At 36.7% G+C, this 18421-nt stretch overlaps 1 pseudogene across 1 annotated transcript in view; it reads left to right on the top strand.

The window, feature by feature from the left end:
* LOC149209321 (pleiotropic drug resistance protein 1-like) overlaps positions 1-18421 on the top strand; it is a 154194-nt pseudogene that overhangs the window by 9111 nt on the left and 126662 nt on the right. Inside the window, exons 7-17 of the transcript XR_016253083.1 lie at positions 2166-2325; positions 2407-2483; positions 2587-2640; positions 2790-3192; positions 10694-10787; positions 10881-11044; positions 11137-11277; positions 11422-11513; positions 11661-11993; positions 12104-12394; positions 12481-12698. The product of XR_016253083.1 is annotated as a pleiotropic drug resistance protein 1-like (transcript). The remainder of the gene's footprint in view (positions 1-2165; positions 2326-2406; positions 2484-2586; positions 2641-2789; positions 3193-10693; positions 10788-10880; positions 11045-11136; positions 11278-11421; positions 11514-11660; positions 11994-12103; positions 12395-12480; positions 12699-18421) is intronic.

Genomic DNA, 18421 nt, shown 5'->3' with positions numbered 1-18421 from the left:
TATTGTCGCATGTACCTTTTCTGGGTCTATTTGTGGAAATGTCTCAACTCTCAAAGGATTGTAGCCCTCAAGGGTGGAGGAGATTATTACCCCTATGAGCATGGTAATTGTAGTTTTCTCTTTGGCCTGAGCTCGTGTCAAACATATGGTATTGGTAATTGGCTTAATGTCAACCAATGTGTTGTAAGTGTGTATGCTACAAGTTTGTGCACACCTTAGAGCCCCGGATATGGGCATTCCCATGGGAATTTGAAGAAATGGTCGATCATGTACACCGTGCGTCTTAGCCAATGTATGCGTAATAGGAGAGATGGCAACAACAACAACTCCCAGGCTCAACACAGGGCCCGTATATTAGTCAGGACTCTACTGAGACTTATTTCAACATTGTTCCTCGTCATTCTCGGTGAGAAATTCAGAATTTGGAAACCATGGTGGGTGTCCAGAGTAAATCTTATTGTGATTTCAAGATATTGGAAGAGGTATCCTATTGGGTGGTGACCCTAGTCATAGAAGGGGTCGAAGGAAACAATACCACAATTCAATTCCACTACACTGGTAAATGAAGACATTGTTGATTATGGTTATGAAAGATAAGCAAGTGGAAAGGTATAACCAAAAGAATGTTGTGAAACAATCATTTCTTTATAGAAATGCTTGATGCAAGGCTAGCCCATGTAGAAAAGAATCTTCAATGTGATTATGATACTCTTTCTTTTCTTGATTCGAGTGCAAAAGAACCATCTTGTATATCTTCCTCGGATTCCTAATCGTCTACAAGTATTATAGCTGATCTAGTTTTATCTCAGGTTTTGTATTGTCTCGTTTTGTTTTTTGAGCCTCGTTATAAGCCCTTTATGGGTAGTTCTCACCGTTTCCGTGAAAATAGTGAGAATCCTTCTGTATGAAAATAAGAAACAATATTGTATGGTTGATCTATGTAAACTAGTCTTGAGGATATTAGCGGGGAATAAAAAAATTTAATATATATATAACAATTTAAAAAATACAAATAAAAATAACAATAAATAAAATATTTTTCTTATTATTTTTAATAATATATTTATTATTATTATATATACAATTTATGTATTTAATATATTAGATTAATATTGATAAAAAAAATTCAAGTTCTTAATATAATATTTTATAAATTTAATTATAGAAATAGTTGTATTTATGATGAATGATTATGATTTTAATCTAATTATTAATAATTATTAAGTAGTAATATTTTAGAATATTCATATTAGTATAAAGAATGAGATTTATTTCCAATGTAGTTATGCTCTTTTGTTTTTTTTAATAAAATGGTCTAATTAAAAAAACTAATATATAAATAACTGTCATATGAAATGGATTATGGATATGTGGTATTGATAAGCCATGGTATCGGCCCGTGATTTTGTGACAATGTCTATTTGTAGATGAAACATGTTTGTCCATTTATGAATCTTATTTTATGTTATTTTTAAATATATATATATTTAATTTATATTAATTCTTTTAATAATGATAATGATTTTTTTAAATGTATTTAGAGATTTATTATAGATTGATGCGTATCCACATAAAAATAAAATACTAAAAAATCTGAAATAATACCTTATTAAAGTTCAATAAATTATATCAATGGTAATGGATGTTAATCCAAATTATTATAATCAAATTTAAAAATAAATAAATTACTGCAACCGTATAAATAAAAAATTATTAAACATAAATAGACGTCAAACATTTACCTCATATATATTTCATATTACCAGTACTAAAACTAATAATAAAAAATAAGTAAAAATATAAATAATTAATATATGAGTAAAATACAAATATATTACGAGATTCTTTAACAAGAAAATCATAACTGTAAAAAAAAATGGTTATAATGTTATTTATCGATTTCAAAACCTGTTAATATGGTAAGTCTAACAAAACCACAACTCTGATATATATATAATTTTAATTTAATTTTATAATTATTTTGATTAAATTAAAAATAAATAATTCCATACCTTAATTTTTTATTTTTATTATAAGTTAAATTCCTACCTCAATTTATTAATTATTGATAATTTTATTTATTTGTGTACAAGATTTCACTGAGGTACATCATTTAAAAAAAAATAATAATTATTTGTATGTTTCTGTCCGATATTTTGTTTAAGGTGGATGGAGAAGTGAAATATAATGGACATGCCATGAGTGAGTTTGTGGCACATAAGACCGCTACTTACATCAGTCAGCATGATGTGCATATGGGAGAAATGACAGTCAGAGAAATCTTCGATTTCTCGGCTCGTTGCCAAGGCGTTGGTTCAAGATATGGTATATTTTCTGAGCTGAATGTTAAGTTGTTCTTCGTTTTTTAAGTAGAGGCATAAATGTAGAAGCTCATCTTGGCTGCAGATGTATTGAGTGAGCTTTCCAGGCGAGAGAAGCAACTAGGGGTGAAACCAGATCTCGATATTGATGTTTTCATGAAGGTATCCACTTCAAATTAAAACGGTGCAGGTTTGAATTTAGTTTTTCTTCTGGTGAAGTTGAAATACTCAAAATGAACTGTTGAATGCATATTTACATTTCTAGGCAATAGCTATGGAGGGACAGAAAACCAGCATGATGACAGAGTACGTATTGAAGGTAAGGTTTCTTCCAATTCTAAGAATCTCGATCTCATGAATTTGGGTTCCAGACGCAAGGTCAGTTTTCTTGGAACTCATCGTGGTTTTTTATTTAAATATTTTGTCAATGATACGATATGATGAACAATGTCGAAAACCTTCGACCAGGCTTTGGGGTTAGAGCCGTGCGCGGAAAAGATGGTGGGAGATCAAATGCGCAGAGGAATTTCCGGAGGTCAGAAGAAAAGAGTCACAATAGGGGAGATGATTGTTGGAGGTGACTGCAAAGCTTTCCTGTTGGATGAAATTTCGACAGGGCTGGACAGCTCTACCGCATACGGAATTATCCGATGCTTCTACCACTTTGTTCATATTATGAAGGTAACAATGGTGGTTTCTCTTCTGCAACCTGCCCCTGAAACGTTTCAACTGTTCGACGACCTAATCCTGCTATCAGAAGGCTATATCGTGTACCAGGGACCCAGAGAATTTGTCCTGGGTTTCTTCCAGACCATGGGATTTAAATGTCCTGAAAGAAAAGCAGTCGCAGATTTCCTACAAGAGGTAGTTAAATAAGTTTCTGTTTATTGGTTATTTTAAAGTTAAACCAACGATTTGGTGCAAATACTTCTTTCACTGCAACGAGTCATATTCATAATAGTGAGAATGTCTGAAATATAAATTGTATTCCAGTTAAATATGGCTAATGCTAATGATAAAATTTTATTTTTTTTTTATTTTTTTTTTTATTTTTTTCTGATTTTGAAATATGATTCTCTGGCAGATTGCAATATTATGTAGTTTCAATTGTAATATTCAAAACCATGAAAAATATTTAACATAGGTTCGGCAACTTAAAGCTATTATTTTTCCATTACGCCATCGACAAAAAATATCTGAACCAAAAACTTCAGCAATACCCTTTTTAATGCAAATTAATATTCAAGAAGTCTCACTGTAAACTGCAAAATAGTATTCAAGAAGTCTCACAGAAAACATTTAAAAATCTTAACAAGTTGATAATTTGAAATTTCAAGAGTTGCAAATCAGCGTTCAACATCTTATACCGACCTTTTCTCTGAAACAGTAGATTTCTCGAAAAGACCAGGAACAGTACTGGTGTACTAGCAGTGGTGTGCCCGTGAAAACAAGTATTTACAGAGCTTTACAGAGAATTACTCTGCAACCCCACTTAAGTGTAAATCGCACTAATATCCTTTTGTTTTACTTGGCCTACCACTTGGTTTTGAAGTTTCAAACCACGCTGCAACCCCACTGAAGCTTAAATCGCAGTAATATCCTTTTGTTTTACTTGGAGCACAACTCCAGTCAAGCCTAAATCGTAGTAATATCGTTTTGTTTTGTTTTACTTGGAGCAGCAGGCTCGAATTTATGATACTGATTTGTTAAAGCAAACTGCTCTCATCTGCCCCTTCAAAAATTTTCTAACAACATGTTCATATGGGTGTAATATTCATTTTTTCATTCTTCTATTAAAATTAATATCATAGCAAATCCGCCATGTCTTTATGGGTGTAGTACAGGTGATATTTGAATCAGTGTAAGTGTAAGCTTCTCTTATTGCTTCTGCTACTAAAATCATTCTCAGAACAATTCACCATGTCCTTTGGTGCTTTACTTGTTAATAAAATAAAGAACAATGTCTTATTTATCAATGAAGTAGAAACTCATGCTATTTGATTTGTGGAAGTATTTACGAGAGGATAACGAAGATGAAATAGAATTTTGGTGACGTTAAACTATTTTCCAAATTGAAAAAATTTCAGTTAGTTTTTTTCCTACTTTCATTTTGATTTTATATCTTACTAAATTTTAATTCAAAATAAAATATATCAATCAATTTTCTATTAATATCATAACCAATTCAATTTCTAACTTCGTAAATATATAGTACCCACTAACAGCCTCCGTGTTAAGAGTGTTGGAATTTAATTCCAACTGCAACAATGAAAAGCTGGACAAGAATCTGATCTGCAGTAAATACTCCACGCTGATAGGTGCATCAAAGTCAAGCCCGATATCTTTTCACATTAATATGCATTAAAGTTTCAATTAAATTCCCCTGCAGACAGCGGACTTGTTTTTTGATAGAAGCATCACCGCATCGCTGCATTAAATACAGAAATAAACATTAGAAGATATTTTGTAATATTTTATTGTTTTAATCAAATATGTTTTTAGCATATAAATACCACACATCAGTTCTGTTTTAAGGTTAGCAGCTGAAGAATCACACAGAGCAGAGGAGAGCACGCAGCAGCGTGAAGAAGAAGAATAATTTCAGAACAGTGAAATGCACAGCAGTGCAGATTTGAATGTAATTTGCTTTCTCGTTGTCTGCTGATAGAAAGGGTAGATGTTATTTGTGTGGAACAGAAGCGTTCCTTGGTAAATCTGTTTTGTAATAGAAGTTGTGAAATTCCCTCAGTATGAGGAAGACAAATCTGTAACAGTTAGTTTTATTTTAATAAACGCAAGTTACTTTTCCTGTTGATGTTACACCGTAACTCAAAAAATACTTGACGTCAAAAATTTACGTTGCTGCAACACCACGAACAGCGTTGCTGCAACACAAGTTACAGCAACTGGAAAAAAAACTGTGTTGCTGAAACACCGTTTCCAGCAAGCGATTTTCTGTTTTTCTGTGCAAAAACACAGTGCAAAAACATAGCAATTTTTGTCTGTCTGTTATGGAATTTATCAGAAAATTCCAACATGGTATCAGAGCTGGTCTAGGCACTCAATGAGTCAAAAATAGAGATTGTTTTTCACTGTAGGAGCTGTAAGAAGCTTGTTGAGTAGATTTTTTCCAGCAGAGAAAGTTTTTGCTTGTTTTTATTCTACAGACAGTATCTCTTCTTTACCAAGACATGTTAAGATGGCAGATGCTGGAACAGGTTTGACAAATCCCCAACTGCCACAGTTTAATGGGAAAAATTATAGTTATTGGTCCATAACAATGAAAGCATTGTTTGCTTCTCAAGGAATATGGGAGCTGGTTGAAACTGGCTATGCTGAACTTGCAGATGCAACAGCATTAGCTGCTTTGACAGTAGCAGAAAGAGACCAGTTGAAGGGTGACAGAAAGAAGGATGCCAAAGCCCTCTTTTTCCTCTTCCAATCAGTACATGAAAGTGTTTTTCCGCGGATTGCTGCAGGAACAAAATCCAAAGAGGCATGGGATATTCTCCAAACTGCCTATCAAGGCATGAAGAAGGTGAAGACTGCAAAGTTGCAGATGTTGATGAGAGATTTTGAAAATCTCAGCATGAAGGAATGTGAAACAATAGATTCATTCTTCACTCAGGTTATTGGCTTGATAACCCAGATAAGATCTCATGGTGAGATTCTTGAAGATAGAAGGATTGTAGAGAAAATCTTGAGATGTTTACCCTGAAGGTTCGAATCTATTGTGGTAGCAATAGAAGAAACAAAAGATCTCTCACAGTTCACTGTAGATGAGCTGAGTGCTTCACTTTTGTCTCATGAACACAGACTGAGTAGAGGAACAGATTCCTCTTTTGAGCAAGCATTCAAGGCTCAGATGTCTTTTGGCCAAAGAAGAGGTCGAGGCAGAGCAAATAACAGAGGTCGTGGAAGAAGCCAAAACAGAGGCAGAAATTATCCTGCTAGCACAAGCGGAAGGAGCTGCAATTAGAACCAAGCTGAAGGTTCAAGCAAACAGCAAGCTCATGGATAAAGGTATGACAAATCCCAAGTCCAATGTCATTATTGTAAAAAATTTGGGCACTACGCCAATGAATGCAAGAAAAAACAAAATGACATGAATAATAGGCAGAATGCTAATTTTGCAAATGAAGAAGATAAGAACCCAAAGAACATGCTGTTAACATGTAACATAGCACAAGACAAACAAGAAGATTTTTGGTTCTTAGACTCAGGTTGTAGTAATCATATGACTGGAAATATTGCAATGTTTGCCAATCTGGATGAAAACGTGAAATCTGAGGTAACAACAGGGACTGATGATAAGATAACTGTCAAGGGTAAGGGCAGAGTCAGTATTCGAGCAAAAAATGGAGAACAGATGATTGTGCCAGATGTATTCTATGTACCTGGTCTGAAATGTAATCTTTTGAGCATTGGACAACTCATAAACAAAGGTTACAACGTGTTCTTCAAAGATGATTTGTGTACTATCAGTGACATACCTCCAAGTAAGAAGATCATTGCACAGGTGCAGATGACCAGCAATAGAATGTTTCCTCTCAAACTCAGGGCAGATTTGAAGGAAGGAAGAACTATTGCGGCTGTAACACAAGAAGTCTTTCAGGAACAGGTGAAAGATGTGAATTGGTTATGGCATTTGAGATTTGGACATCTCAATTTCGGAGGCCTGAATTTGTTGCACAGAAAGGGAATGGTAAAGGGATTGTCGTTGATTGAGAAACCAGACAGCCTTTGAGAAGGCTGCATCTTGGGCAAGCAACACAAAGAAAGCTTTCCAGCAGGAAAGAGTATAAGGGCAAAAGCACCCTTAGAAATTGTTCACTCTGATGTGTGTGGACCGATGCAAATACCATCATTTGCTGGAAATAAATATGTTTTAACCTTCATTGATGATTACACCAGAAAGACATGGGTGTATATGCTGAAACAGAAGAGTGAAGTGTTTGAGAAATTCTGCCACTTCAAAACTCTTGTTGAAAAGCAGAGTGGGCATTATATCAAAGTGCTCAGAACAGATAGAGGAGGAGAGTACATCTCCCAAGACTTTCTGCGTTTTTGCAGAGAGAATGGCATACAAAAGCAGTTTACCACAAGGTATACACCTCAGCAAAACGGTGTTGTTGAAAGAAAGAACAGGACCATTCTTGACATGGTCAGAAGTATGCTGAAGGCAAAACATTTGCCGTATGAGTATTGGGCAGAAGTTGTTACTTGCGCAGTTTACATCTTGAATAGATGCCCAACTAAAGCTGTCATGAACAGAATACCAGAAGAGGCATGGAGTGGTCAAAAACAAACTGTCACTCACATGAGAGTATTCGGTTGTGTGGCATATGCACATGTACCAGATCAGCTAAGGAAAAAGCTTGATAGTAAGGGGGAGAAGTGTGTCTTTATTGACTATTGTAATGAGTCAAAAGCATACAAACTCTATAATCCATCCACCAAGAAATTAATAGTAAGCATAGATGTGCAGTTCATTGAAGATAAAGATTGGGATGGAAGCTTGGAAAAAACAGTGAATGTGAAGACAATTGTGTCTCATGAAGAAGAAGAGGAAGGGACAACAACAAATAATCCTTCCTTGGTGGCTCCTCCTACACCACAGCAAGTACAACAAACCACACCACAAGCTGGAATCCGAACAGCCTTGAGAAGTCAAGGAAGAACAGTTGTTGTTACACCACAAACAGCTACTGCTAAAACACCACTGGGATCAGATATACCCTCAAGTTCGGATGGAACTCCAAGCACACCAAGAAGACCAAGATTCAGAAATCTGAATGAGATTTATGAACAAGGAGAGGTAAGTAACAATACCGGTCTGAATTCATTATTCGCTTTGTATTGTCATATTGATGACCCAATCCATTTTGAAGATGCTGTAAATGAAGATAAATGGATTGAAGCAATGAATGAAGAAATTGGTGCAATTGAGAAGAGTAAAACATGGGAGTTAGTGGATCTCCCTGAAGGCAAAGATGCCATTGGAGTTAAGTGGGTCTATAAGACCAAAAGCAATGCTGAAGGTAAGATTGACAGGCACAAAGTAAGACTTGTTGTGAAAGGCTACAAGCAGCAACAAGGCAAAGACTATGATGAAACCTTTGCACCAGTAGCAAGGATGGAAACAGTGAGAACAGTGTTGTCTATTGCAGCACAACACAAATGGAAGATTTATCAGATGGATGTTAAATCTGCATTCCTGAATGGAGTGTTAAAAGAAGAGGTTTATGTTGATCAACCTCCGGGCTATGAAGTTGAAGGCCAAGAACATAAAGTTTGGAAACTGAAAAAGGCTCTTTATGGGCTGAAGCAAGCTCCAAGAGCATGGTACAGCAGAATTGATGCTTATCTGATTGAGAATGGGTTTGCTCAGTGTGATGGTGAACCCACACTCTACATAAAACAGAATGACGGTAAGATTATTATTGTTGTTTTATATGTAGATGATCTGATTTTTACTAGCAATGATGCTTCTCTCATTGCTGATTTTAAAGCAAATATGAAGAGTGAATTTGAAATGACTGACTTGGGCTTCTTAAGATATTTTCTTGGAATTGAAGTAGACCAAAGTGAAAATGGTGTTTTCATTTCTCAAGATAAATATGTAGAAGCTGTGTTGAAGAGATTTAACATGCACAACAACAAGGCAGCTGTGACTCCAACAGTAGTGGGGCTGAAATTAACCAAAGAAGACAGCAACAAATATTTTGATCCAAAACTGTACAAGAGCATAGTTGGCAGCCTTATGTACTTGACTGCAACTAGGCCGGATATTATGCACGCTGTGAGTTTAATTTCCAGATTTATGGAAAGACCGAAAGAGACTCATTGGCAGGCAGCCAAGAGGATTCTAAGGTATGTGAATGGAACGAAGGGGTATGGTATTTTATACTCCTCTTCTGAAAGTTTCATGTTGACAGGTTACACTGACAGTGATTGGGCTGGAAGTGTTGATGATAGGAAAAGCACATCGGGATATGTGTTTCATATGGGATCGGGAGCCATCTCATGGGCTTCCAAGAACCAACCAGTTGTGGCTTTGTCAACAGCAGAGGCAGAGTATGTGGCAGCAACAGCAGCAGCGTGCCAAGCAGTATGGCTGAGAAGAGTTCTCAAAGATTTGTGTCATGAACAAGAAAAAGGCACAACCATTTACTGTGACAATAGCTCAACAATAGCATTGTCTAAAAACTCTGTTTTTCATAAAAGAACAAAGCACATAGACACCAAATTTCACTTCATACGTGAATTGGTTAACAATGGTGAGATTGTTTTGCAGCACTGCAGAACAGAGGATCAGCTTGCTGACATCTTGACAAAACCATTAGCAAAGAAAGGTTTTGATCATTTCATAAAATGTCTGGGTATGCAGCAGTTGAAATTAAGGGGGAGTGTTGGAATTTAATTCCAACTGCAACAATGAATAGCTGGACAAGAATCTGATCTGCAGTAAATACTCCAGGCTGATCGGTGCATCAAAGTCAAGCCCGATATCTTTGCACATTAATATTCATTAAAGTTTCAATTAAATTCCCCTGCAGACAGCCGACTTGTTTTTTGATAGAAGCATCACCGCCTTGCTGCATTAAATACAAAGATAAACATTAGAAAATATTTTGTAATATTTTATTGTTTTAATCAAATATGTTTTTAGCATATAAATACCACACAGTAGTTCTGTTTTAAGGTTAGCAGCTGAAGAATCACACAGAGCAGAGGAGAGCACGCAGCAGCGTGAAGAAGAAGAATAATTTCAGAACAGTGAAATGCACAGCAGTGCAGATTTGAATGTAATTTGCTTTCTGGTTGTTTGCTGATAGAAAGGGTAGATTTTATTTGTGTGGAACATAAGCGTTCCTTCATAAATATGTTTTGTAATAGAAGTTGTGAAATTCCCTCAGTATGAGGAAGACAAATCTGTAACAGTTAGTTTTATTTTAATAAACACAAGTTACTTTTCCTGTTGCTGTTACACCGTAACTCAAAAAATACTTGACGTCAAAAATTTACGTTGCTGCAACACCACGAACAGCGTTGCTGCAACACAAGTTACAGCAACTGAAAAAAAAATTGTGTTGCTGAAACACCGTTTCCAGCAAGCGATTTTCTGTTTTTCTGTGCAAAAACAGAGTGCAAAAGCAGAGCAATTTTTGTCTGTCTGTTATGGAATTTATCAGAAAATTCCAACAAAGAGAAGTAGAGTTGTATGATCCATTGTAATTCCTTAGTTTGGGCAGGATGGCCTACAGTTCGGATCCTATCCCAGGAATTGGACCTCATCCTATATAGAATAATAAACTAAATACAATATAGTTCTATCAAGTCGATTAATGTTTTTGACTCCTGGTAAACAGACGATATTAAAGGGTGGTGGATATGGGGTTACTGGTTATCTCCTTTCTCGTACGCCCAAAATGGTGTTGCAGTGAACAAGTTCCGTGCAACAAGGTGGTAAAAGGTCTGAACTGTGTGAATTTTATGCTGGATGATAATTTTATAACAAATCACTTCATCGGTGAAATAATTCTATTTTGTGTGTTATTTTGTTATAATTTTGCAGCCAAATTACGATATTGGAGTCAAATTGTTAGAATCTCGTGGGCTTTTCAAGGAGGGCTACTGGTATTGGGTTGACCTTGCAGCGGTCATGGGGTTTGCTGTTATCCTTAATGTCCTCTTCACGCTCGCGTTGCACTATTTTGACCGTAATGACGAATTTGCATCTCTCACAGTAAAATTCTTAGTTTATTTTATACTTTTCTATCAACTAATGCTATAGTTTGGGTATATTTCTCAGCCCTTGGAAAACCACAGGCAATAGTTGCTGAAGATATTCTAGAAGAAAATCAAGAATCGACAATTCAGAGCCTTGCATTAAGGAGATCAAATTCTTTTTCTCCACGCCATCATCCTCCTCAACATGAAATTGATACTTCTGGTAACATCCTTCACTAAATCGCAACAATTTCCTTTAAGGTTTTTAGATTTTATAATTTAGTGGATAGATAGATCTATTATATGATACTATAAAGTCCGCATCATTACCTTGGCCATCGCTTGTACTAAGAAGCAATTTGTGCAGACCCGATGGTGAAAACAAAAGGAATGATTTTGCCATTTCAACCCCTGTCATTAACATTCCAGGATGTCAACTACTATGTCGATATGCCTGCGGTATGTCCTCTCGAGTTACCTTGTTCTAGATTTGAATATAAACAGCCCATTTATCACCATAATTTAGATTTGTTTGGAGTTGACAATGAATTTAGCAACATTCTAGTCTCAATCTACTCTAGTTATAATTAGTTATGAACATTGCAGGCAATGAAAAAGGAAGGAATTATAGAACAAAGGCTTCAGCTACTGCGTGGTGCGAGCGGATCATTCAGACCGGGAGTACTTACAGCTTTAGTAGGTGAAAGTGGCGCAGGAAAAACCACATTGATGGACGTTCTTGTAGGGAGGAAAACTAGAGGATACGTGGAAGGATCAATAACCATCTCTGGCTATCCTAAGAAACAACAAACCTTTGCAAGAATTTCTGGTTACTGCGAACAAACTGATATTCATTCACCATTTATTACAGTTTACGAATCCCTCGTATACTCATCTTGGCTTCGTCTGGGAGAGGAGGTGAACTATGAAACAAGACAGGTAATATTTCATTTCACTGTGTATACTTTTTGGTCAACTAATTATTACTACTCTAGAGTTAGTATTATCATATTTTTTATCGTTAACCACCGATTCTCCCTGATGATCAGATGTTTGTGAAAGAAGTAATGAATCTTGTAGAGCTGAATAACCTCAGTAACACTCTGGTTGGTTTCCCTGGAGTAAATGGTCTGTCCATAGAACAAAGAAAGAGATTGACAATAGCAGTTGAACTGGTATCCAATACTTCAATAATTTTCATGGACGAACCAACATCTGGACTGGATGCGAGGGCTGCTGCTACTGTTATGAGAACGATTCGAAGCACCGTCGATACTGGACGAACTGTGGTTTGTACCATTCATCAACCCAGCATTGATATATTCGACGCCTTCGATGAGGTACATTCCATATATATTCGCAAATTATTCTGTATAGATTCTGTTCAAATTAGGTAGTAATATTTGGTCCTCTGGTTGAAACGTAGCTAGTGTTGATCAAATGAGGAGGACAGATGATCTACGTAGGACCCCTTGGTCGCCATTCCCAAATGCTCATAGACTACCTGGAGGCAATTGAAGGTGTTCCGAAAATCACACCAGGAATCAACCCTGCTACATGGATGTTGGAAGTAACCTCTGTCAATGCAGAGATCCGTCTAGGAGTCGATTTTTCAGAAATCTATCGAAATTCATCTCTCTACAAGTAAGTCCGTGGAGGCAGTTGTCTTTGTTAACTCTGAATAAATTATGAAGATCCTCAATACTAGCTTTACATAGGAACCGAAAATGGGATTGGAAAAATTCTTCCTATGTTATTTTTTTTTGGTTATATATTATAATATCATATATGTTATACATTATAATATCATATTTTTGAATTATATTTTGGTTATATATTATAATATCATATTTTTGAATTATATATTATATTACTAGTATATTATATTTTTTTGCTATGTATTATATTAGCATAATCACATATATTAATATGTCACATTTATCAATGTGGTTGATATACATAGATAAATCATATTTATTAATGTAGTTGATAATCATATATGAAACAATATACAACTTGATTAGTAAATGTGGTTGGTATATCCCCACAACCATTTATCAATCACATTAATAATTATTAGATGTATAATGTTAATGTGGCTATTAAAGATTGAGTATTTGTACTTATTAATAAATGTATAAATAATAACAACCCCATATATATATATATATATATATATATATATATTAACATTTATATATCTAACAATAACGGGAGAATGAGTGATAATGTATCGGGAGAGAGGAATGGAGAACGCTAAGGTTTCGATGTGCTCTGCAACTAAAGGGACAGTCAACACTAGGGTTGCGTCTGACGCCGAGTATGTCGAAGGACAGATCAGGAGCCTTTGCAATGTGTCAGTTGGGTTAGGGCACCATGGGATCCCTCTCCCATCTCTCCTGCTTAAGAGATCTGAATTTTCTATGGTCTGTGACAGCGAGGTAATTTATATTTTTCCTATTGTTTTTGTGTTGTGGGTTAGATTTGTGTCTGCTCGGCCATGGTCACATGGATCTCTCTATATCGATGCAAGTGGTCGGTTATATGCATCCATAACCACACACGATGGGAGATCCCAACAAATCACTAGTTTTTTCCTTTCAATCGATGCAGATGCTCAATTGGCGTAAGGTTTATCAGATAAGCAGAAACCTTATACATGGTAAGCCGATGCATGCTAGATCTACCCTTACATCGGCTCGCTGACACAGATGTGAAGATCTACCTGTCTCTACCTCCTCAAGATTTACTATATCGAGAATTCATGTGCACGGTTCTGTGATCCGCTACAAAACATGAGAGTTACAGAAGGCCCAAAACAATTGTGGCAACCATGGATGCAGACTTTCATAACCCTGTTGACACCTAATCCTTATGATTGGGTGAATTTATGTAAATAAATAAACTAGAAATATGAACAGTCATCGGGAGATGAACTAAACAGTCTCTCCCTCATGTATATAATGAAGACCTACCTGATGGAATAAGACACACGAATCATTTTTGCCTTGTGGAGTTACTGCCTAGCCTGACATGGTATCAGAGCCAGCTCCATTTTTTAGCTTTTATGCCCTTTGTAACTCCCTATTCTGCTCCTCTGCTCTCCATTCAAAATAGTTGTCCATACAAAGCACTATCTCTCCATTCAAAAACACTGCCTATTCATAAACGTCGGTAGCCTGCTCCACGGAGTCACCTGACATTCACCTGAACGCTGCTACACGTATTCTCTGTTGAAACATTCCTCTCCCACAACCCAGTCATATCCTCTGTAGTGTCTGGCGCAGCATTTGGACAGACCATCCGCATTCAATACATTTTTGAATGCGTTGATTGCTATTATTATGCTACTCTCTGGTGTCAAAGCGCTGCATATTGCGCTGCTCCTCCATCCTCCATGTCTCAGATATCAATATCGCCCTCCACTTCCAGTAAACGGTAGCGAATGAACTCCAACATACTTATGTTGAGACTCGCCTCTACAACATCCATTGAAATTGTCTCTTGCCGATCGCAAAGAGATGGAGATTCAGATAGATAAATTTTATTTCCTAACCGGTGCTTCTCCTGCAGGAAACGAGTCGGTCTGACCGGCATCAATTGTCGGTGCGGAAATATTTTCTGCGGCTTTCAGAAAGCTGAGTACAAGGCGGCAAAACAAGGTGATCCCTTTCCTTTTGGAAATCTGGAAAATAATTTTACTTCCTCCAAGCATTTCATTCTCAATGCGATTTGTCAGTGCAAAGCAAGACAGTCTTAAAGTTTAGAGATTGAACAAGAAGTGCTACCATTAAATGAACCCATTGATATTCTTCAAGATGGTGCTTCATGCTAATAAAGACCACGAAAATCAACAGATATGTGGGGTGCGGAAATACTTTCTGCAGCTTTCACAGTTGCTCCTTCGATTTCAAGGCTGCCGGTCGTGAGGCCATTGCCAAGGCCAACGTTATCAGCACGATAAACTCTGACTGGTGTTTCGTTTTATTATAGCAGAGTATTTGTTTAGAAACTACTGGTGGTAGACTTTTTTGTTTGGGGATCATAAACTTCTAATATTATGCTGCACTGGCGCACTGGCTTTGAAAATTAAGGCGTATGGTTTGTTCTAGTTGAATCATTTTGTAAAGATCTCGGAGAACCTCCTTCTATAGTATTGTGCTTCTTGAAGTTCTCATAAATATTACAACTATTTTGCTGTCAAAAAAAAAAAATTACCACTAGAAGTACAATTTTACAGTATATTGGCAGAAGTATTTTTCTATCAGCAGAAGTATTTTTTTTTTTATAGAATGCGTTCAATCATATCCATGGTGGGAATAGTTCTCATTGGCAAGAAGAACTATCGTGAATGGTCCCGGATGATAAAACACACCCTCATTTTCAATGAGTTGTGGAAAGGAGTGCGTGTCGGAGACGGAGACAATGAACTAGTACAGCCTACCTCAGACAAAGAGCTCGTCATTTGGGAAAACAAGAATAGCAAAGCTTATGCATTAATCGTAGCATCTGTAAATGAAGAGGTGAGTCACCATATTTCGTCATATTCAACTGCCTTTGAAGCCTTACAAAAGCTGAAAGAACTCTATGACTCACATTCTGCACTTGAAGTTGTTCAACTCATGATTAAACTCTTCACTCTTGAACTGCAAAATAATGATCCTCTTGCTCTTGCATCTGAAGTAAAGTCTATAATGCATGATATCAAATCCACTAAGGTTGAATTGGATATTCCTCTTATTTCTTTTCTCAAGGCACTTTATCCTACTTACTCCAATTATCTTGAGTCATTGCAAGCAAATGGAAATCTCAAAGATATAACCTTTGACTCTCTTGTGAAAAAGTTTGCTGAAAGAGAGAAAGCTTTTGGAAAGAAGACAACCCCTGAATCTTCTGAAGAGGCTGTGTGCCTTGCTCATAAAGAAAATCATCCTGCTCAAGATTCTACAAGAGGAAGAGGTGGTCGAAGAGGAAGAGGAAGAAATTTCAGAGGCAGGGGGGCAGACATTCTCAAGGAGAAAAGGTAGATTTGCATTGCATACGCTGCAAAAGAAATGGATCACATGATGCCTCTACATGCAAGCTACCATGGGACAAAATTGAGAAAAAAAGAAACCAACAGAAAGGTAAAACTGATGATACAGACAAAGGTAAAGCACTTGAATCCGCTCACTATGTTGTGGCACAATGTAACATTGGAGTAAATGAATATTTATTTAATGCTTCACTTGCTTCTTGGAAAAATCATTGGTTGCTTGATTCAGGAGCAACCTGCCACATGACTCATAGAAAAGATTTTTTTGAAGATTTCACTGACAATGTTGATGGAGTGGTATACTTTGCAGACCAATCAAAAATCAAGCCATCAGGGGTTGGTACAATCAAGCTTAAACTGCCTGGTCTTCCAGACTTTCTTCTTCATCATGTTCTATATCTCCCATAGCTCAAGAGAAACTTCTTGTCCTTGGTCCACATCCGCCAGCAAGGTCACTCCATTCATATGTTTGATGGCAAGCTTGAGGTAAGAAAAGCATCTGACCACTCACTGGTCATGAGGGGAATAGAAGAAGAAGAGCTTCTCAAGCTGCAAGGAATCTCTGCTCGTGCACAACATTTCTCATACAGTTCTTATCATGAAGAAGGTACACTTCCATCAAATTTATTATGGCATGCTAGATTTGGACATTTGAACTATGAGAGTCTCCGCTTATTGAAGAAAAATGGTGTTGCTGGATTGCCTACAATTCCTAGGAAACTTAAGCAATGTGATGCTTGCATTCTAGGAAACCATAGCAAATAGTATTTTCATGATTCACATTCAAGAGCACATAGAAAACTTGAACTCATTCATTCAGATTTATGTGGTCCAATTCCTGTTCCTTCTGCAAATGGAAATAAATATATCATGACATTTATTGATGACTACACCAGAATGTGTTGGGTTTATTTACTGAAGAACAAATCTGATGCTTTTCAAACATTCAAGAATTTTCATAAATGGATTGAAAATGATGCACAATCTCATATTGGGTCTATTCGCACTGATAATGGAAAAGAATACACATCAAATGAATTTGAAAACTATCTTCGCCAACATGGGATCAAACATCAAACAACTATGCCTTATAATCCCCAACAGAATGGTGTAGCTGAAAGAATGAATAGGACAATCTTAAATATGGTACGATCGATGCTCTTCTTCAAAAATGTAAAGATAATGTTTTGGACTGATGTTGTTCTATGTGCTGCATATATAAACAATAGATGTCCATCTAATGCTATAAGAAACAAGACTCCATATGAAATGTGGTATGGACATGTTCCTTCGGTAAAGCATCTCAGGGTCTTTGGTTCCACCTGTTATGCCTTGATACCAAAGGTACATAGAAACAAACTTGGTGCTAGAAGTCGTAAGTGTATCTTCCTGGTATATTCAAACACCTCCAAAGCATACCGCCTCTATGATGAAATAAATAAGAAGTTTGTTGTACCTAGAGATGTAATTTTCCTTGAATCATCGAAAACTGACAATGTTGTTGAGCGGCAACTTGATCGCTTAGATAGATTCGCAAAAGAAAAATCATTTCAAGAATTTGATAATCAGATTCCACATCTTGAAGGGGGGATTCCTATACTAGATCAACATGTGGAATCTTCTTCTGAAGAACACTCTCCCCCACATGAAACTCCAACAACAGATGATGCTTTAAGTGATGTAATTGATAGAATTGGGAGACTCAATCTTGATTCAGTCCCAACTCAATCAACATAGCAGCCTGGACCATCTGAGAAAGGTCCCCCAAAGTGGCTCACAAAGACACTTGAAAGTGTTCATCCCGATGAAGTTGGAAATACAGGAACCAGAAATTCAAACCGGCAAAATGGAGGTGATGTAGATGACTCTAATTCACCTGTTGATATGAATGTTTCTTATGACTGTGAATTGAACTTGTCTACAGATTTTGAACCAACCTCCTTCAAAGAAGCTGCTTCTCATGATGAATGGAAAGAAGCGATGCAAAAGGAGTATGATGCCCTCATAAAGAACGAAACTTGGAAGCTGGTTGATCCTCCATTAGGAACCAAACCAATTGGCTGCAAGTGGGTCTACAAGAACAAGTATAAAGCTGATGGCTCGCTTGACAAGCACAAAGCTAGGCTTGTGGCAAAAGGTTTTGCATAGAAGGAAGGGGTCGATTATGAGGAGACTTTTGCCGCCACAAAAAAATGGGCTACCATCCGGACACTCTTTGCACTAGCAGCTCAGAACCGTTGGAAAGTCCATCAAATGGATGTAAAAACTGCTTTCTTGAATGGAGATCTAAAAGAGAATGTTTTTATGTCCCATCCTGAAGGATTTGCTGTGA

Source organism: Pinus tabuliformis, chromosome 1_2, assembly GCF_031772625.1.
Source record: "Pinus tabuliformis cultivar Carrire ecotype Pingquan chromosome 1_2, CPIR1, whole genome shotgun sequence".
NCBI lineage: Eukaryota > Viridiplantae > Streptophyta > Pinopsida > Pinales > Pinaceae > Pinus > Pinus tabuliformis.
The sequence above is the reverse complement of the archived record's forward strand: the minus strand, read 5'-3'. Positions and strand labels throughout refer to the sequence as shown.